Source organism: Lepisosteus platostomus, chromosome 5 (genome assembly GCF_059453375.1).
Source record: "Lepisosteus platostomus isolate fLepPlt1 chromosome 5, fLepPlt1.hap1, whole genome shotgun sequence".
Taxonomy (NCBI): domain Eukaryota; kingdom Metazoa; phylum Chordata; class Actinopteri; order Semionotiformes; family Lepisosteidae; genus Lepisosteus; species Lepisosteus platostomus.
This window is the reverse complement of record NC_142615.1, coordinates 52,257,967-52,283,023: the sequence shown is the minus strand read 5'-3', so window position 1 is coordinate 52,283,023 and position 25,057 is coordinate 52,257,967. Positions and strand designations below refer to the sequence as shown.

At 39.5% G+C, this 25,057-nt stretch overlaps 3 non-coding genes and 1 pseudogene across 3 annotated transcripts; 3 read left to right on the top strand and 1 right to left on the bottom strand.

The window, feature by feature from the left end:
- Positions 1-202: 202 nt before the first annotated feature.
- On the bottom strand, positions 203-321 carry LOC148669139 (5S ribosomal RNA; annotated as a pseudogene).
- Positions 322-10,930: 10,609 nt separating this feature from the next.
- Positions 10,931-11,018, top strand: trnay-gua (transfer RNA tyrosine (anticodon GUA)). The gene is given in 2 exon segments: positions 10,931-10,967; positions 10,983-11,018. It is a non-coding gene; the product is annotated as a tRNA-Tyr (tRNA).
- A 1,182-nt stretch (positions 11,019-12,200) lies between these two features.
- Positions 12,201-12,272, top strand: trnaw-cca (transfer RNA tryptophan (anticodon CCA)). Its single transcript has one exon. It is a non-coding gene; the product is annotated as a tRNA-Trp (tRNA).
- Positions 12,273-13,824: 1,552 nt separating this feature from the next.
- On the top strand, positions 13,825-13,898 carry trnan-guu (transfer RNA asparagine (anticodon GUU)). Its single transcript has one exon. It is a non-coding gene; the product is annotated as a tRNA-Asn (tRNA).
- Positions 13,899-25,057: the final 11,159 nt, after the last annotated feature.

The window sequence follows — 25,057 nt, the reverse complement described above, 5'->3', positions numbered from 1 at the left end:
ATCGACTCATCTTTATTTGCAGATTTAGAGGCAGCTTCGATATTCGTTTTACAAACGGGTTTTTTTTTTTATATGGGTCACACACATGCCATAGCAACAAAACATCTCTAGAGATGAGGCTATAGATCACCTTTCCATCCTCCAGGTTTTCTTCCCAAATCCTACGGCACCAACGGCGACCCCTGCTGGCCGAGAGAGCAAAAGCTTGCAGCACCTGGTATTCCCAGGAAGTCTCCCATCCAAGTACTATTCAGGCCCAACCCTGCTTAGCTTCCAAAACCAGACCAAATCAGGCGCGTTCAGGGTGGTGAGGCCACAAGTGAAAGCAGAGGTGCCTGACTCGCTACTTGAAGCTGTGTGTGGCTGGGGCTCCGTGCCCCCTGAGCGGGACTGAAGGATCGTTCGTGTGCAACTCTTTGGAAAGGAGCTTCTTTCCAAATCGCATTGCGTACCTGGATGTTGGCGAATGTGCTCCCTTGTGTTGGCTTGTCCCGCACTGGAGGAGAACAAACAAACTGCATGGAGGAGCACAAGGCAAGTCTTCACAAGACAAAAACCGCCAGTGCACAGCACTCTGAAAACCTTTCTGGGCTGTCGCGTGTTTATTTCAGCACATAAAGCACACCAGTCCAACACGTCGGCCGGGCGCGCGGCGTCTCCGCCCTCTTGTGGCCTTGCGGCGTCAGAGCAAGAGGCTCCTTCTCGCTGCCTTTCCGCTGTGTTGCAGAGCCCCGAGAGGGAACCTGGAGCGCACACTTTGTGGGGGGCGGGGGACCGCGTTCGCGCTCTGCCCCCGGTCTCTTGCGCGAGTACTAAATCTCACGGCGCCAGCCAGCGGCCAGGAGACAAGTACAATATCGCGGGAAAGGGGGGCCTTGTCATTGATTGTTACATATGAGACGGGGATTAGGAGGAGACTCCGACTGATTGGTAAAGGGGAACACTAACACCAGAGTGACACCCCCGGCGTCTCTTTTTGAGAGACGCCCTGGGATTTCTTCATGGCCAAGGAGGGTTGGGACCTCGGTTTTACGCCTTCCCCGAAGGACGGCGCCTGTTTGTGCAGCAGAGTGTCGCCATCAGGATGCTGGGGCATAAGAAAGCCACAGTGAGCTCCCTACTGGTCCCAGTCACACCTCTTGGAGAAGCAGCAGCAACCTGAGCTTTTCCGGGGGGAATCTCCCATCCAGGTGCCGGCTAGGCTCACACCTGCTGGGCTGCCGTGGGTGAGCCGAGTCAAGAGTCGCAGGGTGAGATCTAGTCACCGGGGAGAAACGATACAAGCGAAGGATTACTCGGCTCCCAGCACTTGAAAAGACCGACAAATGACTCGTTCCCACCGGAGCTGAATGTACCTGCATGTGTCGTGTCCTCTTCTTCCCCCGCCCCGCTGTGTTTGCTGTATTGTCTTTGAAGCCGGCCCCCGAGACGAGACGAGACGAGACGGGAGTTGTGTGCGCTGCAGCGGTGCCGAGAGAGCACAGAAGGCAGCAGGTTCTGGAGAGCGGGTAAGAGACGGAGGCGGCGGCGTGCGGGACAAGGTGCTGGCCTAGGCTGCGCGCTTTGTGCTTTGGGTGCGGGCCGCTTGCAGGGGCTTGTACAACTCATACTTACCTGGCAGGGGAGATACCTTGATCAAGAAGGAGGTTCACCCAGGGTGAGGCTCGGCCATTGCACTCCAGCTGCTTGGTGGAGAAAACACACAAGAGAGTTGGCACTCAGAGTGTCGAAGGGTCGATGTATACTAGGGCTCAGTTGAAATAAAACGTCAGGACTTTTCCGACTAGTGTCACACGAAGAGAGTACATCCTTCCCACCCCTCTGCGTCTGTCTCAGTAACTCGCTGTGATCGTATAGTGGTCAGTATTTTGTGTTGTGGCCGCAACAACCCCGGTTCGATTCCGGGTCCTGGCAGAATAGGAGGAGTACTGCCTGCCTGGATGGTTGATGAACGACAGAGGCCACTCCGACCTCTTCTCGGTTTTCTTCAATGACTTACTAAGGATCTTCTTCAAATTCGCCCATGCAGGGGAAGCCAGTTACACCAAAGCAAACGCAGGAAAGTGCATTTCAAGCAGAGACCAGGAGGGACTTGTTTACACCGAGAGTGGTCGGAGAATGGAACAATGCGCCCAGCCCTGTTGCTGAAACTGATTCTTGATGAGATTTTCGGCTCACTAAGAGGCTTGTCCCCTCCACCCGCCCATCTCTGTGTACAGTAGAGCCTCCTGTCCAGCCAGCACATGTCCACAGACATTCACAACGGCGACTTATCATAAAACGTTTGCACATATAGTTAAATTATTAGTTGTTTTTACAGGAAGTTAAAAAAAACACTTGAATTACTTATCCAGTCTCTTGAAATAAAGTTATTTTTCAAGCAATGCAACAAACCTCAGGCAATGTGTTTTTTTTAATCCAACATTGACAGCCACATCTTGAATCTTGTCAGTCAGCTCTTTTTTCTCTATTTGAATTGTGGCTTACACATCGCACGACTTTAAAAGCTAGAAAAACAGGTTTCAATTCACAATAGCTGGCGAGCCTTGTTAGCTGAAAAAAATTTTCAATCCCCGGCGGAACACATTCCGTAAGAATCAGCGCTTTTATAGTATATTTCACCTTTAAAGGTGGCTTCTCAAAACGCTTTACGGGATAAAAACAACAAGAACAGCAACAACAACAATATTGTATTTCATTGCACTTTGAAAACCAAGTAATAACTTAACTACATGTGAAAACGTTTTATGATATATCGCTGTTGTGAATGTCTGTGGAGTGTATCTTATTTGCCTTACGTCCTGGTGATCTCGCTCGCCCTCCCCCCCCCCTCAATTCAATTCAATTCAATTCAAGGTGTTTTATTAGCATGACAGATGGGTACAATCAGTGTTGGGTATTTACTTTGCTTTGCGATTCCACTTTTAAATTGTCCAATGTGCTGCTGTAATACAGTTTAAAATACAGTAAGTCTAAACTGTATCAGCTTTATTTATGGGTTGCAATTTAGAAAAAGTCAAAAACCGCACTCAAAATGCAATTTAGAGCTTTCTGGCAAGAGGAGACACCCAAATTAATAATGTAACATGCCACTGTTTGTGCATGAACAAAGTTATACTGCTATTTTCATTAGATACGCGATTAAAAAAAATATTTTTTTTGAATCCCCGGCGGAACACATTCCATAAGAATCAGCGCTTTTATATATCACCTTTAAACAGATATATTTAAACACGCGTTTACGATTTAAATCAAAACACGATTCAAATCAATATAAATGTTTATTTTGTAACGCATAGGTGGCTATTCATTGTTATTAAAAAGACTTAAATTCGATCATGTTGTGATATTTAGAAATATAAATTTGTTTGGTGCGAGTGAGGTTATATTTAATCTCTGACCAAGGGAAACGTTTCATTTTTTCAAAGAAATCTTTGTTAAAAGAAACAGTCATAGTTCCAATGGGGTTCGATCACAGACCGTGTGACATGGGAGTTAGGAACCTAGCCCCCTGCGCCACCAGCAAGGTCACATGCAGGGTGCTGAAAAAGCACTACAGAAACATTATCAACAAACAATGTACAGCGTGTACTATTCTTGTGTTGCGGTACATGAATATAATTATATCGTTATTAATTTCTTTAGATACGCGATTCCATATTATATTCCCTTTTAATCAAATTCTAAAAGTATGCTTGTTGACTCCGGTATCTCGTTAAAGACTTCGATGCTTAAAATGTTTAGGGAGAAATGGAATACTGGTGTGTATTTTTTCTTTAAAGTACCAAGACCATCCATATACTGTATGTTTGTGTTCCAAAATTAATATCGTTTATGCCCTTCACACCCGTTACAGTATGCTCCTATTATTTTTATGCTCAGCTACTAAGATTTCCCTTCAGTGGTAAAATTCCATATAAATATTCAATACTTAAACGGGCACATTTAAGACATTAAATATACATATACATACTGTATACAGTACAGTTAGCATACGGTAATATGTTCATGTTCCTAAATCAATCTCTTTTATGAGCATGTGAAAGGCATGGTGAATCGATTCTCAAAAATTACTGTACTTTGGATTGGAAACAAATGCGTGATTGCGAAATGTTACTTTTACAAACACGGTCAATGAAAACAATAATAAGGACCAGGGTAATACTTTGAGTTTACAGCTTGTCCAAGGTCATTCATTATTAATACTATTAGTAATAACTTCGTTAAAGACTTTAATGGCTACAGCTCAAACATGAGAGGTTGAGCTTTATTAGTTCCACCTTGGGGAAATTCCGGATACTATTATTTTGCTTGCGGTATTATAGGGGAATTTACGGTAACTCGCGGTATTTACCGGTAACTCGCGGTAGACTGCGTAAAGGGCACCACAAAATAATGCGGTATCGCCCGTGCATTTTGAATGGCTGCATCTGTAAATGATATCTCCCGCCAGCCCTTCAAAGATACTTTTCCATGGGTGAATATGGTTGTCTGGGGAGTTGCGGTGTTGATCACTATTGGACTTCCCCGGTCTCAAGTGTTGTTGTTGGACACGGGCAAAAGACTCGCATTTTCAGCAAATATAAAGAGGGTTAAGGTTTCGGCTTTAGCGGAGGCAGTGTTTACATTGACAATAATAAGAAGAAGATCGTCCCTGGGTGGGCTTGAAACACCAATCTTTCAGTTAACAGTCGAACGCGCTCGCTGATTGCGCCACAGAGACTGATGCGAAAGGCTTTTCTCCATTCGCACCTTCCCGGTCAAAAAATAAACATTGCTTGCATTTTCTTGCCAGTCGGCAATATTCCTTCTGCTCTGATAGCCAAGAATTACATTTCATTTTTCACAAGCTGTATGAATTTCTTGAAAAACAAGTTGTTGCAGAAAGGAAATGCATTCATGCTTTAAACTAAATCAAGCCCTATGCGGTTGTCCAAGATGGTAGTTTCTGCACAAAAAGACAGGAAGAAAGGCACAGCTCGGATGTGGAGCCAGGATCTCCAGTTAATGAGACAGGTACTTAAACCGACTCAGCTACGGTGCCGGCAGAATTCTCCTCTTTTATAGCCGCTTGGACACACCGCTCTGAGCCATCTGCGTTCTCGAAGCCCTGAGTCTGCCGGCTGAGCAAGCTGCCTCCTTTACACGGAACAGGAGCCCTGACCGTAAGAGAAATGAAGAGAAATGGCTTTTATTGGGCACTTTTCATGTCCAATGCGCTTGACATCTCCCAAGGGCGACAGAGTTCATTTACGACACTTTTCCTTTCTTTCTTTTTTCTGTACTCTTTGATGAAACAAAACGAGAAATCATGTAAGGGAAAATGTCTTTTTTCATGGAGAAAACATGCACCAGGAAATGTTGTGTTTAGAAGAAGTGAGTTAACATGAAAAGTGACCTAATTTACCGGAGCAAATGCTCACCTAGCAAGATCTGCTTTACTACTAGAGAGAAGTAGAGTGAAAGACGTGATCATTTCATGCCGTTGTGGAACAAAACGCTTTTTTCTTGGAATTCTAAATCAATCAAAAAGTGATGATTTTTTAAAACTGATAAAAATGTAGAAAACACATTTCTCACTTAGAAATTTTAGATGGGGGTGGGGTATTACTAGTAGCGGCGCTGAACTCACCATGGTGCAATTCATTTACGTGACGGGTTAGTTGTTTAATGGATAACGCATCTGATTTCGGTTTATAAGATTGTCGATTCGACTTCTATCGGGGTTGTGTGATTTAAATCAGGCTCCTCAGAAATAGATGTCCGTTATGTAAATGAACCGCACCTGAAAGCAAACGTTGGGTCTGGGTTCCTTTCTTTCCTGCATGAAATAGCAAATCGTTACAAAAAAAAAAACACCAACTAATGTCCAATAGTCCAATAGTTAGTCATTTAAGTAAACATGAATATACTGTAAGGTCTTGGTACATGGGAGTGGATTTCAACCACAATTAAAAAAGGGCAAATTATAATTACAGGCTTCAGACACTTTGTCATACAAAAGTGACCAAACACTCCCTAACTTTCAGGTTTGCTTGAACCTGTAACAAAGAAGCAGTCTGAAACTTCCATTCTCTGTTGTCACTGTCTCTAAAGCCAGACATGATGTTTCACAGATGTGCAGTGTGCCTTTTCTCTTGTCGTGTTCAAGATGATCTGCTGCATAAGCTCCTATCTGGGTGTTCTATACTGCACTGTTATTTCATTCAGATTAGCTATGTGGTGTAATTTTCAAATTTTCAGATTTTCAGGCACCTGCAAACACACCAGCTGCCCTCAATGTGATTTGAACACGCAACCTTCTGATCTGTAGTCAGACGCGCTACCGTTGCACCACGAGGTCACTCATGACAAGTCCTTTTAATTCCCCCAAAGAGAATAACAGTAATGCTAGAATAACTAGTATTAAAACTAATACTACTACTGTTAATTCTCTAACAGTAACACTATAATTATAAATAATATTTACATGAATATGAACATTAAAACTAAAACTATCAGTAGCGCTATCATCATTAATACTCATATGAACACTAGCATTAAAACAACCAGTTGTACTCTCATTAATATTAATATGAATACACTAGTATTAGTATTTGTTGCTACCCATGACGTTACATCGCTCTTTGTGATGAACACGATACACCTAGACGCACACAGTGACGTGGCGCCTGTCCCCGTGTAACCATACTTATGATTTATAAACACGGGAAAAAATACATGTAAACTGTTACTTACATACATTTATCAACTTGGAATATATTTTTTTAGCTCTAGGATACAGTTACCTAAATAATAATAAGAATAATCATTGTTTAATTTCGGTTTGAACATTTTTTACACTAAACGCACTGTGGTAATTGATCGATACAGTCTTTATTGACTGTTTTCTAGATATTTAAAACAGGATCAAAAACAGAAAAAGAACCAGTACTCACCAATCGGTGAAGTTAATCGTTTATTCTACGGTTTTTCAATTGAATTAATTGGTTTTCGATAGATAAGTGATCAATAACTCTCCTCCGTGCGCGCCCTGCGCCTCCCGCAGTCTTGCTCTCTGATCCAGGTGCTCAGGCTGGTGTCTGTGATATCACAGCGCTCTTTCTAACAGAGCAGAGCGAGTCTCCGCTGGAGGAGACTCCTGTCCGGAGCCCGGGGGTTCTTTTCTTACAGATATAACATCCCCCCCAAAAAAGAACACACCAGGCTGTGAAGAGAAGCGAATCATAACAGTTGTAAAAGGAGAGCGACAAACCAAGGAATGAAATTCATTAAACAGGAAAAAAAATAGTTTACTTCGCAGATTAATGTGTTACAAGGCGTACCCGTGTGGAGCAGTAGAGAACGAGCACAAGTCCCTGTAATAAGTGCTTTTAAATGTTTTAAACGAATCATCAGAGTATAGAAGCCAGGAGGATCAGGAACCTGATCCTGGAGGTTAAAATGTGTATCCTGGTTTTATTTCCAGCCTGCTCTTAGTTCCATAGGTAGTCTGATTATTTAAATTAAATGTATAACTGTTACAATAATTCATCTAATTGTAAAATTTATAAGACTGTGAGACACCTGTGAGAGACATATGAGAGCTGGTGATTCCCTGGGCTGGTGTGGAATCACACACAGACAGGTCTTCTTCTGTGTGATCTTAGTCCCACTGCTGAGAGCTACAGACTGGTCAACTGGTCACTACTGTAGACACGGCCATTGGCCCATCGGCTACTAATAATCAATATACAGTGTACTGACCAGAGTGTCACTACTTATTACATTAAAAGATAATTCCACACTCACGTGTGTTAGAAAACATTTATAAAACATGTTTGGAGATTGACATACAGTAAAGAAAGTAATACTGAAGGGCTTGAGGTCCTGGAAAGAGTTAATAGAAGCTTCTTGCTTCTGACCTGGAACAGAGTCCACAGCTAACAGATCAGTGAGTCTTGAGCCCAGTTCACAGAGAGGAGAACCAGGAGCTCTTCTCTGTCTCTAAGTGGCTGTGAGGAAGGAGAAAATGGGGAGATGTGACCTGAATCCAGGCTGTTCTGTCTGATATTATTCATGTAGCAGCACTGATTGTCTGAATGTCCTCTGGTTCTGGATTGACGGATAAAAAGAAGTATGGAGCTTCTGTCCGATTGTCTCTGAGCTGTGAATCTGACTAAGAAGAGAATAATGATTTTTTATTCTGCCTCTGATAATTTTTCTCTTTGCCAAGTGGTGTTACATCCCCTTCAGAAACTCTGCACAGACTGTCAGAGTGAGAGAAAAGTAGAGAGATGGACAGATAAGAGCACACACAGCGAGGGAGACATACGTCTTGATTTACTTTGAAACAAGTGTTCATTTCCTTTGTGGAACAAGTTGTTTCTGAACTTCAAGAAATTCATACAACTTCTGAAAGATAAAATATAAGTCTTGCTAATCAGGACAGAAGAAATACCGCAAGAAAATGTCAGTGATTTTTCTCCTTTTAACGAAAAGTGGAGAAAAACAACGGCAGTGCATCTCCGTCATCTTAATTTAGCTTAATACAAGTATTCACTTCCTTTTCTGTGGCTTACAGACTGCGAAAGATGAAATAAAGTTATTGGTTATTCATGGTCAGTGCAGAAGAAATACTGCCGGCTGGCAGGAAAATGTCAGTATTTTATAATTCTTTAACTACAAACGTGTGAATGGCAAAAAGCAACGGGAGTGTGTCTCTGTGGAGCTGGTAAATGAAGGGCTGGTGGTTCAAACCCACTAAGGGACGAGCTTCAGACTGTTCCGCTGTAACCATAATCTCTGCTAAAACTTGATGGGATTTCTTCGCAAGCCCTCTTGAAATTTGCAGGAAATTTGTATTTTACTCATGTGGAACTACAAGTAAACAATTAAGTACCTGTCAATGTCCAAGAAAACCATTTTCACGTGTGGAATTTTATCTTCAACTGGCTGTCAGGAGAATTCATTTATACACCCGTTGTATCCTTAGCAAAAATATTTTAAAATTAGAACACAGATTTGTTGGAGAACTTGACAATCCTTGACAATCATTATTAAATGAGCATTATACAAATGTGCGTTGATATTTTGTATATGTACCTTAATTGTAATAAAATTAAACATAATTGCTTTGATATGGATGTTCATTTGAAGGATTTGTTAATGTTAATGTTAATGTTTGGGGTCAGAGCGCAGGGTCTGCCATTGTACGGCGCCCCTGGAGCAGTTGGGGTTAAGGGAACTATCAAGGATCTCTGAACAACCAAAGATACATTTGGGCATCTGCTATTGGTAAAGATTAAAGAGTACTGTAAGTGTGAAGCTTGCACACACACGAGAGAAAAATCAGTTTTAATGTACTTCATTAAAATTGATGGTGTGCTTATCAATCGTGCATAAAATGTACATAGCTAAGGATGGTTTCAATCAGTCGATCTCTGTGTTACAGGCCCAGCACGGTTCCGCTGCGCCACTCTGCTAACAGATCTCTTTGTGTGATTCAACACAACTACTCTATCTTTGCTTTCTAAAAGTGTGCCCGAGATGGAAAAGTCTAAACGGTAAACGCAGACGTCACTTTGAGCTCTTGGTCTTTTATAGTACAAATCATCACACGCTGCTCTACATGGGCGTGTCTTCAAGATCGTTGTGAACCAAACCTTCTGCCAAACTGAATCTTTTGTCGTTAATTCCCAAATCTTCAATGAGAATCAGTGAAAAGAAAACCAAGCCCATGTACACACTCGCGTCCTAGTGTGAAAGAAAAATGATGTAAGCATTTGAGAAATAACGAGAGTAGTCTGAACATCTCCAGCCTGTCAACTGCTATACACAGAGATCGCTCCCTCTACACCCAGTTTATAACGCTGAAAATGATTCAGGAAGCACAGCAAAGTTCTAAAACCAGTGAATGCATCTGCATACATAAAATGTCAATTTTTCAAAAGTAAAATCTTCAGCTTTGAAAGATTGTCATCTATATATTTTCGTTTTTCTCTTTTTTACATAACACGCTTTCGAGAAACAAACTGTCTTGTAATGAAGGCTGCATTAGAAAATGTGTATCTAGCTTTGTTCAATTAAAATCGGCACATCCCAGTGGACAAAAGATGTAGAATATACGACTATTAAACGCATACTTTAGACGTATAAATGTGCTCCGTAACTGGTCTAGAATGAAATTCTAATATACGTATATCGTTATACGTCAATTAGACATCTATGATTATATCTTTATTATACATAAATGGTTGGAGTTCTATTATACGGATACATTTAGAGGACTAATATACATATATAGTTAAAGGTCTATTATACATCAAATACATATTTTATAGGTGTATAAACTAGTAAATAAAGCCAATGATTTGTTTTAGAAAAATATGTAGTTCAAATTATACATTATATACAATATTGTAATCAACAAATGGCTAATCATCATAAAAACACAACTAGTAAACTTCAGTTACAAATTCTAGTAACATGGCAATATATATAGTAATGACAAACAAACTAATTACATGATCCCGCTAATATTTAACTCAAAACCACATTTCGATTCAAATATAAATTTTAACATTTACAACTTCTATATTTCCACCAAAATATAATTAATGTAGCACAAACGCTACTTTCTAAAAAAGACAGAATGAAACTGTTTGTTTTGTGTTTCATGGTGATCCTCCTCTCGATACTAATGAAATGTTTAATATGATCCCTCGAGAAACAAAAAGGAGTCAATTTCCGCCTGGAATGATTGATGCCCCATCAAACATTTTGTAATATCCCCGGAAGTTTATACAGTAGAATCCTGGTTCGTGGCTTAAATTCAAGGTAAACAAGACTAAGGAAACGAGTTGGAAACTTGATGTCGAACTGGGATTTAAATCACCCGGAACATTTCACTACATTGGGCAGTATGTGCTAGGGAGCATTGCTTGACATCCCTTCGATAGCTCAGTTGGTAGAGCGGAGGACTGTAGTGGAGTCAGTAGGGAATCCTTAGGTTGCTGGTTCGATTCCGGCTCGAAGGAAGGTGCTTTTTGTGTACTTTAATCAAAGAGTTAAAATAGCGAATCTTTTTCACTCAGACATTGATCAAAAGCTCAATAAACGACGAAGCAGAGGCTCCTGTTCCAAAGTCTGCCCACGTCTGATTGTCTTGTTTTGGCCAATATCTGATCTTTGAATTAAGGGAATACTCTGTTTGCTTTGTAATTAAAAAAAAAAACATACAGTACAAATGTCAATTTCATTTTGGTTTCAAGATCGCAATTTAGTGTGAAACATAAAAGCCAGCTGGATAAGCTTTATTAATTTCCATCACGGGATCAATGAAGTATCTATCTATAAATCTCTTATACGTTATTTACAGTGGCCTTTCAACTAATAGCACGTGCAGGGATCAAACCCTAGCTGTTGGTACACTACGAGTTGCGTAAGGCTCTGTAACGCGCAGATGAGAAACTAACCTCTGCTTCTTCATTATATAAACAGTGAGCCATATATGCGAGCTTACTGCCTCCTACGGGCTCTGTATTTGTTAGCGATACAAGACCGGCTGTGGAGAAATGAAGTGAGGAGGGTGTGTACATTAAAAGGCTCATAGCGTCCCTGGAAGGGCTCAAACCACCACCCTTTTGGTTAACAACCGAACCACAAAGACGCATGTACAGCTTAACACTTCTCGGTCTCAGTGAAAGTGATACACTCCGTAAAATTTCCAGAGATTCATTTATTTTAAAAGGAAAATCACCAACAGCGGCCGAGATCTACTGGAGTTTTTTCATTCTATACTGCGATTTCTGAAGGGTACCCTGTGAAAATACAAGTTTTGACGAGACGGGATGGACATATAAGGTCAAAAGGCTTGGGGAATTGAACTTTAAGGTGAAGACTGCGGGTTCAGTAGCAGCAAAACCTGATCAGTATCAGTTGACTCCGATATACTTTGAAAATAAACTTCGGGATTTAGAGTCAGACGTGCTACCGTTGCACCATGGGGTACTCAATTTAAAAAAAAAATAGAAAAAACAATCAGTGTTCCTGGATCTGTAATTGAGAACAACACCTGCACAAGAACTGCGCAGGAAGAATAAAATGTGGTCTGGTAAGAAGAGACTCTCTTCGGAAGAGCTGCGCTCTTCACAGGAGATTTTTTTTTTTTGTGAAGCTGATTTGTCTCCTTTGGGGAATTCAAAGGCACGGACAGCCGAGACTTCGTGGCGCAACGGTAGCGCGTCTGATTCCAGATCAAAAGGCTGCGTGTTCAAATCACGTCGAGGTCAGCTGTTACTTTTTCAGGTTCTGCTGCTCCTGAACACGGAATTCACACCATGCAGTTGAGTTCTATCTGTACACCACATAGATAATCTGAACAAAATCGAGCAGTACAGGACACGCAGTGTGAAGCTCACACAGGCTTACAGTCTCCAGTATTGTAGTGAAGAGGAAAAAAATAACTTAGTTTTTTTTAAGAGAAAAGGCACAGTTCACATCTGCTTAACATCACGTCCAACTTTAGAGACAGCTACATCAGATAATGGAATCACGGAAGTTTCAGATAACTTTTTTTTAATACAGGTTCAAGCAAACCTGAAAGTTAATGAGTTTCCGGACACTTTTGTTTTATTAAAAAGTGTCTGAAGCCTGAAAATGTAATTTGAAAAAAAAAACCGCTATTGGACATTAGCAGGTGCTTTTTGTAACGATTTGCTATTTCATGCTGGAAAACAAAGGAAACAGACCCAACGTTTGCTTTCAGGTGCAGTTCATTACATAATATACATCTATTACTGAGGAGCTTGAATAAAATTTACACGAGCCAGGTAGAAGTCGAAGCTACAATCTTATGATCCGAAATCAGACGCGTTGTTTATTAAACAGCTGGCATTTCACATAACCTGAATTCCCCCATAGTGTGCTCAGCGCCGTTACTAATAATGCACAGCTCCGTCTAAAATTTCAAAGTGAGAAACATGTGTTTTCTGATTTTTTATGAGTTTTAAAATATAATCTCTTTAAATCATACAAGGGGTGTTTCGCACTGAAATTCCGATTGACTGAGAATTCAAAGAAAGACTGTTTTCTTCCACAACACCGTATAATTATCACATCCACCAGACTCTCCAACCTCTCCAGACCTTGCTGGTTGAGCAATTGCTTCGATAAATTAGGTCACGTATCATGTTAAATCATTTCTTCTCAACACAACATTTCCTGGTGCACGTTTTCTCTATGAAAAAAAAGAAATTTTTCCCTTGCACGATTTCTCGTTTTTTTATCAAAGCGTACAGAAATAAAAAAGAAGAAATAGTGTCGCAAAATAACTGTCGCCCTTGGGAGATGTCATACGCATTGGACATGAAAATGCCAGATAAAAGCCAGTTCTCTTCGTTTCTCAGTGTCGGGGCTGCTATGTAAAAGAGGCAATTTGCTCTGAGCGCAGGTTCAGCGCTTACTGAACGCAGATGTCTCAGAGTGGTGTGTCCAAGTGGCTGTAAACGGTGATGGCTGTCCTGTCACCGTAGCCTAGTTGGTTAAAGCGCTTTTCTATCAAACAAAAGAACCGAGATTCAAATCCCAGCCGTGTCTTTCTTCCTATCCTGTAGTACAGAACGTATCATTTCGGGCAATCACAAAGGGCTTGATTTCGTTAAATGCATGTGTTCATTTCCTTTCTGGAAAACTTGTTTTTGATTAAATTCACACAGCTTCCGAAAAATGAAATTCAATTCTTGGTTATCAGTGCAGAAGAAATATTACCGTCTGGCAAAATAAACATTAAGAGATTTTTTTAAAACCTCAAACTTGTGATTCGAGAGAAGACCCAACTAGTCAGTCTCTGTGGCGCAATCGGTTAGCGCGTTCGGCTGTTAATTGAAAGGTTGGTGGTTCGAGTCCACCCAGGGACGGGGTTCTTTTGCGATGTAAACGTTGTCGTCAGTCGATTGGATTTCTCAGCGAAACCATAACCATTTTAATATTTGCAGGAAATGCGAGTGTTTAACACGTGTCAGGGTCACCGGGAAATGTCCAATAATGCCCAACATTGCAATTCCCCAGAAAACCACATTCACCCCAAAAATATTATCGTTGAATCTTCATTTATACTCCAGTTGAATCCTCTGCTGAAATATTTTAAAAATACAATGCAGGTTTGTTTGAGAACTTGACAAGCATTGTTAAGATGACACTGTGCAGTTGGATTTTGATATTTTGACATATTTACCTTAATTTTAAACATAAATACTATACAGTCTATTGTAATTTTAAAATATGTTAGCTGAGGATGCAAAGGGGTGAAAGGGAAAGGTCAGAGGGTATAGTAAAAACGAGGTTAGGATTAGTGGAGGTGGTAGGGGTGTTGATGGTTTTTCTCTGTAGAGGATGATTGAGGTTTTTATCCTTCTCTGAAGTGAGAAATTGGAAGAGTTGGGAGTTGAGGGATCTGATGAGGTTAGTTATAAAAGGAAGTTGATGTGGAGCTGTTAGCCGTAAAACGTCCTAACGTCTTTGATGTTGTCATCAAAGATAAACTGCAGTAAGCAAATATAAAGAAAATTATCTTTGCTTACTGCCCTGTCTTTCTCACACCTGAAGAAGGCTCTACGGCCAACACGTTATGTTTCCTTTCTTCTCTTTTCAGCATGGAATAATCCTTTACTTGTTCCTTTGCAGCCTACGCATGCTGACACAGCTACTCACCTGATATATAACATTCCTATAATCGCAACTATGAATGTCCACTGTGGGTATTTTTTCCATTATTATTTATTTTGGCATTGAAGCATATTTTATGTAATACCGAAGTGTCATAATCACTGAAAAACATATTTTTTCATTTAGAAAGAATTAAAAAAATATAAATCACTATGAATTACATTTAACCTGTTCTGATCTAGGTTTTCTATATACTTTAACATGCCATGTTCAGAATGTCACAACACAGAAATGCAACAGTGAAGTTTTGTAATTACAAATGTTCGTGATGAGTGATTTTGTCTCTCTTACCTTAGTGTCGGAATACTAAGATGTTCTGGTAACAAGGAAGGAGGGAATAAGTAATTCAGCAGAAGGGGTGCTATTTTGTTGACTATAAATCCTCACATGCCATGTTCAGAGGGTCATATTAAAAAAATGGTACAGTAAATTTTCTTATACTTCATGATTTTCATAATTTATTACATTGTGTCTCACACCTTTGTGTCAGAATTCTGAGATGTTTTTTTCTAAACGGGGGCCATAGCAATACAACAGAAAGAGCAATTAGCTTTTCCCTATGAATTCTCTCATGCCATATTCAGAGAGTCATATTTTAAAAATAGTACGGCAACATTTCCTGAAGTTCAGGATTTTGAGAGTCTGTTACACTGTGTCTAAGACCTCATTGGCAGAATTGTGAGACGATTTTATAATCAGGAGGGAGGGTCATAGCAATAAGCAGAAAGTGTCATCACCCTTTGCTCATCCTCTGTTAACCATATATTCTCATATGCCATGTTCTAAATGTCCCATTGTAAACTGCTATAATAATATTTCTTGCAAAATGCAAGATTTTGAGACTTTGAGAATTCACGTTTTGCCTTTGTCTTATTTACTTGTTGTCTAACATGCCAGTTTGTGTTATTGTGAGTTTTGAAAATTGGTTTTCGATTTTCTGAAATATGTTTCATACAAAAATGCAATTTGGATAATCATTACTTACATATTCCCCTTTACTGAGGATATGTGCAGTAATCCACTCGGATTAGTATTTTTAAAAATGACTAAAGAGAGGCATCTACAGGCGAAAGGCAGCATAACATCACAGCAGCAGCACTTAAGGTGGAACAAAAAACGCGAAGAAGAAGCTGGCGAATAAGCAGCCAACTTCAGCCTCGTTAATGCAATAGGATTGGGTGAGGAAGAAAAATATTTCTTCCTCTGAATCCTAACATTTTTGTAGGTGTTCTAGGACTTCTCGCCTCAGATAAAGCTGCCAATACATCACTTATTTCTACTCCATCAATATCAGCAGTGTTATCGGTACTGAGCCCTAAGTGTAGGTCCTGTCATAATATAAAAACTTGTATGTATCGACTGCATTCACCTGAAAAAATCTGATAAAATTGAAAAATACATCGGAAACAAATTTGCGTGTTTTTTTCAGATCCAGAAGAGCATCATCATGAGACTCAAAACAGACCTGTTTTTAATTCTTTCCAGGAGAAAAGATTATTCAGATGCAAACATGGGTCCAAAATCAATGTACTCACCTATCGGTGTTGCTTCTTCAAATCCTTCAACTGAACGTCAATATTGAGGGATGATATCATACAAATTTTGGTTTTCTTTTAAAGCAAATTTTATTAAAATATGAGCCTCTATTATAGTTGTCTTGGATGTTTCGCAAGGTATAATAGACCCCCTTGTGCCCTCCGCTAAAATATTATAAAATACAACAATCTTTATATATATATAGAACAGCATTTATGGTTACATGTATATTAAAATTAAGATAAATATACAAAAGTATTAAAATACAAATGTACAGTCCTAACATAATCATGCTGTCCAACTGTCTTTTTTGCTTTTCAAGTTCTCGAACAAATCTGTTTTGTAATTTTAAATATTTTAACTAAGGGTGCAACGAGAGTATAAATGAATTCTCCCGCCAGCCATTTGAAGGACAAAATCCATGGCTGAATACGATTCCCCTGAATGTTGGCCATGACTGGTCATTCCCAGTGATAATGACTAATGTACTCAATTGTTTACTTGTTGTAGTTCGACACACAAAACAACTGCATTTCCTGCAAATATCAAGTGGGTTAAGGTTTTACTAAGAAATACAATTAAGTAGAATAATGAGAAATGGGCTCGAACCACTAACCTTTCAATTAACAGCTCCCAGAGACTCACGTGCATCCCTTTTCTCCATTTGCAAGCTTTTGGCAAAAAAAAAAGACTTTATTCTTGCCAGCCTGTGATATTTGTTTTGCACTGATAAGCAAGATCTGTGTTTCATCTTTCGCAAGCTGTATGAATTTCATGAAAAGCAAGTTGTTCTACAAAGAAAATGAAAACTTGCATTTAACAAAATCAAGCCACACGTGATCATCCATAGTGATACATTCTATAAGACAAGACAGGAAGAAAGGCATGACTGGGATTTGAACTCAAGATCTCCTGTTTCATAGGAAAACACATTAACCAAATCAGCTTAAGTGCTGTCAGAGTATTAACATCATGTCTGATGTCGGTTTTTGCAGCTGACTATCGCTGGAGGGCAATTCACTGTGAACAAGTCAGCCTGCATAATGAGGGGAAGAGACTGGCCTCTGTGATGCACTATAGAGTTACACTAACCTTCTGCCCTACTGTTCTCTGCTGCATTCTACCCTAGCAGATAAATATTGGTTTCCATGCGTGTAAGGTTCCTTTTTTTTGTCAAATATTTTCAAGCATATTTTTGCTGTTGAAAATAAGTGGTTTGTGGTTGTGTTGTGTTGAGTGTTGTGTTCCTCTTCCCTTGGTGTCACCCAAAGTGATACATTGTGCTTTGGCAATTCTTCAGGCCATAGTGTTTAGAGGAGCTCAGTTGAATTAGTTTACGTAGATAAAGTATTTATTTTCCTTTTAATCCTTTAAAGCATATTACATTGTCAATACATTGTATTTTTCTTCCTACTAATTGTCATCATTTTTCTTCTCTTGATCTCATAATCAGATATTTCAGAATCTTCCTTAAAAACTAGTAAAAGAAGTGGGACAGATTCATGCACACTAAAAAATATGAAAGGGTAGCAGGACACAGTAACCACCAAACATCTCGTAGATTATGAATGTGCCTAAAATATTTCAGCACTTTAGAGGGTTCTGCCATTTTAGATGTTGTACTGTGCCTGTCTGATTTATCAAATGTGTCATTTAAATCTCCCGTCATTTCTATATCAGTCTTGCAGTAAAGATTGCAATTCATCCCAAAATGCCAAGTTTCCCACTGATGATACGTACAAAGAAATTAATGTACATTTTCCCCTAAAATCAACCAATTTAAAATCAAATGCATCCCTCCTCATCTGCAGTTGGAGAGAAAAATGTCAGAATAAATACAGGTTTTAGAAGTCAGGAGCATTGATAGTCCTATTTTAAAATTATGCTAAAATGCTCAATATATTAAAAATAATTAAAACATATTAAAACAAGGTAAAAAGAAATGATACACAGTTATAAAGATCAGGAATTATCAATTTGAAGTTACAATCCACTTACAATATGCCAAAAATGGCAAGAATATGTAAAACAGGTGTATACAATTTTTTAAAAATAAAACAAGTTAAAAATAAATACTAAATACTTTTAAAATTCAGGAATGTGATTGGTCAGATGCTCACGATGAGTGTTGTTGGTGTTTCTTGTGACTTAGCGAATTGAAAAAATATTCAATTTAAAAACGGCGAGAGCTCGTATGAAAAAAAAATAGTTCGTAAGTATCTTTGTTGTAACAGCTGCGCCAGAACTAGTGTATTCATATACATCAGAAAAGTACCTGAACTTGACTGGTTTATATTCAGTAATGTGCATTGGGAACGAAAGGGAGACTTACATGGATTTTATTAGGTTTTAGGAATCAGAAAATATATTTTTATACGTTATTGCCTACGAGCAGAAATAACTTCCTGCTTTCAACGCTTTTATTGTTTCTGCTTGTAACCTCGAACAGAAAAACACGGTACTGACTCACAGAAACGCCTCGGAGTTTCAGTGTTTCTGTGATTTAAGAGGGATGTATGAAGACAGTAGAGGGGAGTTTTTTTTCCCCGCTATAGAGTATGAAGGCGGTGTGACGAGTCAGGAGGGAGGAGACGCGCATTCCGCACGGGGAGCGCAGAGCAATGAGTTTCACCTGCAGCTCGCCGAGTCCTGTCCTATATAACCGCTGAGCCCGGATACACAGAGTCTCCAGCCAGTGTTGGAGACTTACAGGGTTAAAGCCCAGAGGTTGAGAGTAGAGTTTGTGTGCGAGTATAAGATTAAGGGAATAGGGTTTGGTGCACAGAAGAGGTTTAGGTTTGGTTTTTGTTTGCTTTTGACACATTTGTAACGGCCATGGCGGCCTGTAGGGTCGGCATGCGCCGTTACTTTTGCGCGCGTTTGGTGTATAAGAGAGGTGAGGGCTCGGCTCACTCGGGTGATATTTCACGGTTGGACTTTTCAAGGAAGGTGTTACAGAAAGAGTTAAAGGTTAAGGCATTAGATGTTAATTGTTTAATTACTTTGCCGAAGGGAATTGGTTTTGACATTAGTTTCAAATCGGCAAAGTTATTGGAAGAATTTTGGAGAAAAATAGAAGAGAAAAAAGATGTGGGTCTGATTAGAATGTTTGAATGGCAGAAGCTGACGGATCTTTCTAATAGGACTGTGATTGTTCGTATGTTTAATGAGATGGTGATGATGGAAGATATTGTGACATGGTTGTCTAAGTATTGTTTAGTGAAAGGTGAGCCTCAGAAAGTCTTGGATGATGATGGCATCTGGAACTGTGCATGGAGAGTACCTGTTTCGTTGCATGAAGACAAAAATGGTTATGGTGGATTTAAACACATTCCTTCTTTGATTGGATTAGGTGAAAATAGAGGCCTTGTGTTCTACCAAGGGCAGCCAAAACTGTGCAGGAGGTGTGGGGAGCTGGGTCACTTTGTGGATGCCTGTACAAAGGTGGTGTGTAGTAAGTGCAAGGAAATTGGACATGCATATACTGAATGTACAAGCGTGAGGAAATGTAATCTCTGTGAGTGTGAAGGTCATGTGTTTAAAGACTGTCCAAATTCCTTTGCAAATAGAACAAAACTGGGAAGACCGATGCAAAAACAGGAAGAGTTTGAAGAGGTATTTAGGGCTGGAGCAGTGGTTCTGGATCAGGAACTGGATGTGGTTGATGTTGAAGAAAGTAGTGGAAAAGAGAGCGAGGGTTCAGAATGGAGTGAAGGAGATGAGGCTGAGGTAGAAGAGAATGATAATAATGTGAAAAGTGAGGTGGACTCTGAATTGATTGGTAGCATCTCTCCTGATCGTCTGCCACCCGTGGAGACTAAAAAGCGCTCAAATGGAATGTACAGAACAGAGGGTGCAGTCTAAAAGGTCTGCTGAGATATCTGATTTAGGAAGTGGTCTAACTCTGAGCGGGAAAACTGAGGGAAGATCATTTTCAGAGTCCTCAGATGGCAGGTTCTCCCATGGGATTAGTTCTCTCCAATCCTACTGATCCAGCTTTAGAACTAGAGACTCAAGGAGGGCAGGTGGAGAACCATCCTATTGATGGTGGGGGTGGTGGAGGAGGAGGCAAGGAGAGCAAATGGAAAAAGGAAAAAGGCCTGTATAGTAGGTGTCACAGACTGAATGATTCTAGCCAGAGCTTTTAGTCTTCCCTGTTCTAACTTTAAGTATGGCTCTGAACATTGTGTCCATAAATGTGAGAAGCATTCGGTCCAAGTTAAGGGCAAGGACTATACTATCATTTGTGAGTAAGGTAAATGCTGATATTATGTTGTTACAGGAGTGTGGATTACCTTTTAAAAACAGCTATAAGGATATGGAAGAACTGTAGACATTGGGGCCCATCAATTTGGAGTGGGTCCAATGAGAATAAATCTTATGGTATAGCTGTTTTAATTAAAAATAAGATGGTAGAGGTACGTCAGTACCTTGTAGTGAAACCAGGGAGAGTACTGGTGTTGTATCTGGGTTTCATGAATGTCAAATTTAGAATTTTAAATGTTTATTGTCCGAGTTGCCCACGTGACAGATATGTCCTTATTCAGGAATTGAGAGAATATTTATTGGGATGGGAACCACTGGTTTTAGCTGGGGATTTTAATTGCCTTTTAGAAAGAGAAGGCAGAATGAGGGGTGAGAGACAGGTCCAATTTGATAAATCATCAATATTATTACAAACGGTATGTAAAGATTTTAAACTGAAAGATGCTCTCAAACTTCATAGTCAGGGGAGGGCAGGTTTCACATGGCACAAGTCTAATGGGACCCAAGCCTCACGTATAGATTTTGTTTTGATACGTGATTTTACTTGCACAACTGCAGGCTTAACCCCTGTTTTATTCTCTGACCATTGTTTACGGTCATGCACACTTGCTATTCCAACGGTTGTTACTGTGGGGAAGGGTGTGTGGAAGCTGAATATTTCACTTCTGGAGGATGAGGAAGTGAGGAGCAGGTTCAGGGAAAGATATAAGGAATGGCAGTCTTTGTATGACCTGTTTGGTACAAGAGCACAGTGGTGGGAGGAGGTGAAGGAGCGTACAAAAGCATTCTTCATGGAGATGGGGAGGAGAAAACAGGCTAGGATACGAAGGGTTGAAAACGGATTACAAAAGAGATTGAAGAGGTATGTTAAGTTATTAGAAGAGGGGTGGGACTTCAGTGAGGAAATCAAAGAATTAAAGAATGAGCTTTAAAATCTCTCTAGAGAAAAGATGAAAAAAAAATCATGTTTCAAAGCAAAGTGAAAGAGCTTGAAGAAGGTGAAAAATGTACAAGATTTCTTTTCAAGAAAAGGGTTGCAGGGAGGGGACTAATGTCAGCATTGAAGGGAAGAGAGGGGGTTTTGCAAACTTGTATGGAAGACATGTTGACTGTAGCTGAGGATTTCTATGGGGAGTTGTTTGGAAAGAAACAAGTGTCTAAGGATTTGTTAGAAAAATTTGTGCAAGTCATTCCAAAGAGTGTAAAAGATGATACCGTTTTTATCAAAAGGCCTTTCTGTAGAAGAGTTAATGGAAAGTTTGAAGACCTTCAAAATGGGTAAAACTCCAGGGTTGGATGGTCTACCCATTGAGTTTTACAGGGCCTTTTGGGATATTTTAGCATTGGATCTCTTAACCATTTTTAAACAATTTGAGTTTTGGTGCTGCTGGACAGCTTTAAGACAGAAGTTGTGATCTTACTATTCAAAAAGAATGATCGCACAGACCTGGCAAATTGGCGACCGATAACTTTATTGAATTGTAATCTTAAACTGCTTTCCAAGTGTTTAACGCTTTGATTAAAATCTGTCCTGAGTGAAGTCATTCATCCAGATCAAGCTTGTGGTGTGGCAGGGAGGAGGATCACGGACAGCCTGATACTGATTAGAGGTACCATAGGTTATGTGAGAGAGAGAGGAATATTGGATTAACGGTCTTAAACTTGGATTTTGAGAAAGCTTACGATCGTGTCTCTCATGAGTACAGATGCAGCCATTCAAAGTGAGCGGTACAGACACGTACTGCAGGTAAGATGACACGCGATACCGCGGTGCGTGATTGGTTGACCGACAGGGGCGCTCGTGGTCCGTTGGTCTGTCGTAGAAAGACTTACTGTAAACGTCTTTTCTGTGGAAATCTTAGTAGCTGAGCATAAAAAGAATAGGAGCATACTGTAACGCGTGTGAAGGCCATAAACGATATTAATTTTGGAACGTAAACATACAGTATATAGCTGGTCTTGGTACTTTAAAGAAAAAAAATACACACCAGTATTCCATTTCTCCCTAAACATTGTAAGCTTCGAAGTCTTTAACTAACGTGATACCGGAGTCAACAAGCATACTTTTAGAATTTGATTAAAAGGGAATATAATATGGAATCGCGTATCTAAAGAATTTAATAACGGTATGATTATATCCGTGTACTGCGACAGAGCTATGTAGGGCTGTTTCGCCTGCCTGATCATGCGAGCTGTCTTGTAGCCTACTGGTCTAGGTGCGTGACTACCAACTGGCAGGTTGTGTGTTCGAATCCAGCTGGTGCTTCATTTTTATTTATTTATTTTTTAATCACGTAACATAAACATATTACCGTATGCAAACTGTACTGTATACAGTATGTATATGTATATTTAATGTCTTAACTGTGCCCGTTTAATTGAATTAAAAAAAATATTTAACACGAACATTAAGCCGTTTACATCTTCCGCCTGAGAACAGTCACCCGTTGCTACCCAACGCAGAATGGTGATTGGCTGACACCATCTGACACCCCTCTGATTGGAGAAAAAAGACGTGCTGGTTTGCTATACCAGGAAGAGGATTTCTTTCTATTCAAAACGTGTATTTTAAAAGTTTAAGAAGTAAAAACCTTACAGCGTACACGGATTTCTAAACTGATCAGGATCGTTATCTTTGTCTTATGCATAATAATGTTCACCGCTCTGTCCAGCAAATTAATAATAAACTTTATTTTATATAGCTTTTTAAACGAATAAGTAATTAGATTGCTCATAAACCTAATCACTTGCTTTTTCTTTTTATTTAGGCTCAGATTTCAACTATAGATCGTATTATTAATAACCATAATAACAACCAACCAAAAACATAGATAACAACCACAATACAAAATCAAATAATCAAACCATTTTACACTCGCAAAGTCCTCCAATTATCATAATCCCGCCCCTTATGCAAAACCAAACCTTCCTCCCATCCCAGTTTATCCTGTTTATCATAAACAAAATCCACCTCAATTTTCAACATAAAGCATTACACAAAATCAATACCTCAACACTCCATACTCAACAACGATAATTCACAAACAGCCAGAACATGTAACTACACATTCCCAAACAGACCTACTTTCCATAGCCCCGCCCCTTATGCAAAACCAACATCCCTCCCCTGTTCTCTCTCTCCCCTGGCGGTTGTAATTGTTTTTATTTTCAAATAAATTTTAGCAAAGTCATGTATTTTAAAAATCTTAAGATTTTTCTATTTATGTCTTTATTTAGTGGTTTCATTAGTGACAAAGGCTAAACTTTCTTGGAAAAATGTCTTTTATGTAAACCATGTTTGCTATTAATTCATTCAGGGCTAAAATATGTTCATTGTCTTCTAATGAAAGAAGGGTTCATTTCGCCGTAGTCGGGAGCCTAGCCTTTAACTAGTAAGTACTGTATTTACTGGGTTTTTGAGGGGGGGGTGTCTTTCGCTGGAAATCTCGCCTCCTACTTTGAAAATACCCGTGAAACCGGTTCAATTCGTCACAGCCAGCACTCCTGCAGAGAGTTGTGTTGTACAGTACTTGCAGTGTATACAGTACACGCGTTATGCTCTTCGTTAATGTCTGTGAAGTTTTATTTAATCTCTGAGCCATACTGATTCTTCTGGAAGCCAGTTTCCCCCAGGGAGTAAAAAAAAAAACACACTATGGTATTCTCTCCAATGCAGTGCAGTTAAAAACATACCTCTGATGCTGCTCCTAAATGAATATCGTTTATGACCATCAGAAGCTTTATGCTCCTTTCCTTTTTTCCAGTGGATTGAACAGGGAGAGGCATTTCATGATGTACTTTTCACTGATGAAACAACAGTGGCTCTGGAACAGTTTTCAACCAAGTCGTTTTATAAAAAGGGGAGATATGTACACGTTACTGAAGCTAAAAGTTTAGCCTTTGTCACTAATGTAAACACTAAATAAAGACATATAGAAATCCTTACGTTACAGACTGTATATGGCTGGTATTGGTAGTTTAAAGAAAAAATACACACCAGTATTCCACTTTCTCCCTAAACATTTTTAGGATCAGAGTCTTACATGTGGTTATTTCGAAAACGTTTGTACGTGCTCCTTCTTACCATGTTACTGTTTACCGTTACTGACCATATTAAGTTTAAGTGCCTGTGGGCACTTTTCCTGTTCGTGGGGGGTGGACCGTCTTTCATTAGAAGGTTAGTCTGTTCTACTCTGAGAATGTAGAGGCGGTGGGAAGTGCCCGCGGTCATTTAATTAGTATTAAAATCTTAGTTATCTTTCTAGTTCACAGGTTTGCATGCATAATTTAATTTTGAAAGCCACTGAGACATCAGGTACTACTGTTGTATTTATGAAAAAGAAACAAAACAAAAAACATACTAACAACTGTGCCATCCTACTCCTTAGTTAATACATTTTATTCATAAACAGTTAACATTGTTAGCAAAATATTTTGAATTATATTTAACCCTATTTTTTCTTTAGTTTTGTATTTAACTTATTATATGATAGTCAGACTTAATGTATATTAATGTATATTTGAACAATGAAAATATATTTTTACAAGA